We start from the raw sequence: 3,474 nt of genomic DNA, 5'->3' as shown, positions 1-3,474 counted from the left end.
CCAAGGAGTAGAGTTGTTGGAGAAAAAGTGAAGCACGCGGATCTGAACAGAATAAGCTTTTAGTAAATGCCAACAAAGGGCATGATAAGAATGAAAATGATAATGTAGCACATTTAGAACTGGAGAAACTAGGTGGTCATGTGAAAAAAGTTGAGGATCACACATATCACGGAAGAAATGATGTAGGCAAAGTCACAATCATGTCATTCTAGCATCAGGATCCTGACATTAATTCAAGCCAGAGTGGGTAGATAATATAGCAAGAAGGTTTTCACATGGGTAGATTGACTAGGAAACCTAAAGTAGGTAATCACGAGAGAAATGTAGAAAAATATGAGCAAGAAAGAGAAAACAACTACTAGTTAAATTATAACAATGTTATTTGGGACTCTTGTGCCAAAAAAAACGTGTTGGGAACACTTCAGTCTGTCAGCAGGGAAATAGGTCAATAGCTTTAAATAAATTTCCCAATTTGTGAAAATCCTCAAAGATATACAAATGATATAAATAGGTCACAATACAGTCAAAATTATTGCACATGTGTTGGTCAGATAAAAGGCAAGGGGAATTATAATCAGAGTGTAAAATCTGAAAGTGATTACACTAAGAAAAGTCCTCAAAGGGAAGATGATTTGCAATCTTAAAGTAATATGAATCACTGGGAGCTAAGTAAAATGAGTACTGGTTCAGGTGAAAGTTCTGGAAATGATATGCTAAGAATGCCCCCTAGGCACTTGCTCTAGCAGGCAGTAGGAATGGATTCAATGAACCAGTGGCATGCAGAAAGTGTTAAACAAGACTCATTTTACTTAGGTACCAGTGATTGAGTATTGGTTCTGGTGAAAGTTCTGGAAATGATATGCTGAGAATGCCCCCTAGGCACATGCTCCAGCAGGCAGTAGGAATGGATTCAATGAACCAGTGGCATGCAAAAATTGTTAAACAAGACTCATTTCTAACAAGAATAGTGTAGATGTATTCTCAAGGGAAAAAGGCTCCTGAACAAGAAAACTTTATGTGTTCAATGGTGGTTAGGAAAGGCTCACAAAACAGTAGTATCAATAGAGGAGAGGTATTAAATTTATTACCATTATTTGGACTTGAAAGAAATATCTAATCTATGAATATTGTGGATCCTTGTAAGCATTTCAATTTCTCAATATTGTGCATCCTTTTATCTCAATCGAAACTACTTTGCGCTTAGATTGATATCATATACTTGATTTGTTTGCAACCCTTTTGTAGTAAGTAGTTCTTTCTTTTGCAGGATGTTCTGAATTCAAATTTGCAAGCCAATTTAAGAGAACATCTAGGGAGGAGGACATCCGAGGGACTTTTCTATAGGTTATGCTTCTGAAAATTCATATGTATTTGACATCCCTTATGTTTCAGTTACTCATTTTAGTCATAACTAGTCATCAAGCCCTCTCTCTCCTCAGGGTTTTGGACTTATACTGGCTCCACCAGCCCAACTATTTCAAAGACTACAAAATCAATCTTTACAAACAAGTGCATCTATGCAAACTGCAAATGTAATATTGGATAGGCAGATCCATCCATCAAGAGGAGAAAGTTCTCACAAGAGTGTAGCTTTAGAAACTCATCAAGATTCTTTATCAAAAGTAGGTGATGCGCTACCACAGCTGAAGGAAAAATCTTGCAAGTAACCACCTCAACAATGCCATTAAGTGTTCCCTCTATATCATCACCAACAAGTGTAAAAGAGAATGTTGTAAAGTTGGACAAACCACCATACTTCACAACCTACAACATTCATCCTTCAACTCAGTTACAATATATTCAACACCCAAATGCCAATGGACAACTTATATCAATTCCTCAATCAATAGTTCCATGTGAGTCACCTAAAGACAGGCCAACATGCAGGGTAACATGATCTCCACTCATCTACTTCAAGGCTCACAAGATGTAGCTATTGCAAGGAAAATAATACCAACTTTCCATTCAACGATGTTGTCTACAGTTTCTTCTGTAAATTATGTTATAGAAAGGGAAACTGAGATGTAGGGCTCTCTCACCCCCTCAACTCGACCTTTTTTTCAAATCAATTAATAAAATTATTTACATGTTCAAGATGGGCTTGGTAGAAGCCATCAATTTATGCATGTAATCAAGTTGTTTGTTTAGGTTTCTCTTTGTGAGGGCCCCACCATATCATCCACTCCAATTTTAAGTTGGGGGTTTCTTAAAACTAAAACAATTATCTGACCATCATGATTGCACACACATTTTCCATGCTCTATGGTACAATACCCCATGTGATTATTAAATGAGCTAAAGTGGTGTAACCCTATAGCTAGAATGTAGCTAGGGTTCTACAAGGGGTGCCAAACAACTCACCACATCTTTCACTCTTTGTGACATTATCAGAGAGGCCCATCATTTCTCATTGAAACTATTTTGTTGATTTGTTGGCTTTTGCAAGGCATTTGATTCTATCATGACTCATGAGAGAGGCCTTGTTTTAGAGGTGATATTCCATTAGATTCTATCATGATACTATATGAGTCAGTGCTTGGTTATTTCTACACTATCCACATCTTCTTAGACTACCTTAGGAGTACTATAGAGGTAAAATAGGAATTTCCTCTCTCACTAACTCTCTTTGGGTTATATATTGATGAGATGGACTCCTTTCTTAGGAGCACATACAAGATGGTGTTGGTTGTATTCTACCCAAAATATTGATCTCCTTACTTTTAGTTTTCATCAAAATGATCCTCTTGGCACCTCACTTAAGGGGTTGTACAGAAAAATTGATGCCTTATCCAACTCTTCTGATATTTTATAGTTCACATTTGAACCTAGTGAGACTAAGGTTATGATCTTCAGCATGTCTCAATATGTTGTCTTCGACTACCATTTTTATGTTGGAGGGGATGGGATTCATATTACTACAACCTACAAATACTTAGGGGTCAAATCTTAGGAGTCTAACTTAGCTTGGGGCATGCTTTATAGCCCCAACTTAATAAGGAATATGTGGCTAAATAGATATCTCTCTAGGACATCTCTTTCAAGATGCACCTCTTTGGACATGATCATTAGAGCCATGACCCATTATGGCTTGACAGTTTGGGGACCTGACTTGCTTTGGGTTGATTGGGATAGGATAGAGAGATTCTAAATCCTTATATTACGATGCTTCATCTGCTATAAACATGCAATTCCTCAATATATCATCTAGGTGGAGTTCAGGGTGTTGCTTAAATAGACCCCTCCTTGGTGCAATTTTTATGGGTTCTTCTTAATTGCTTCAGTTAGTGGCCACTTCTATCAATCAACTTGCCCTTTTTTAGGTAATATTTAGACAGTATAGGCAACTCCTACTATATAACTAAGACTTAACCTAGGAGATTAGAGAGGATATCTACAAGCTACATCAAAATCCGTTGGATTTCCCTCCTTGAGGGTGTTAGCTTGAATATTTCATTTTATTATTTTGAGCATTTT

This window comes from Pinus tabuliformis, chromosome 1_2 (assembly GCF_031772625.1).
Source record: "Pinus tabuliformis cultivar Carrire ecotype Pingquan chromosome 1_2, CPIR1, whole genome shotgun sequence".
Lineage (NCBI taxonomy): Eukaryota > Viridiplantae > Streptophyta > Pinopsida > Pinales > Pinaceae > Pinus > Pinus tabuliformis.
The sequence above is the reverse complement of the archived record's forward strand: the minus strand, read 5'-3'. Positions refer to the sequence as shown.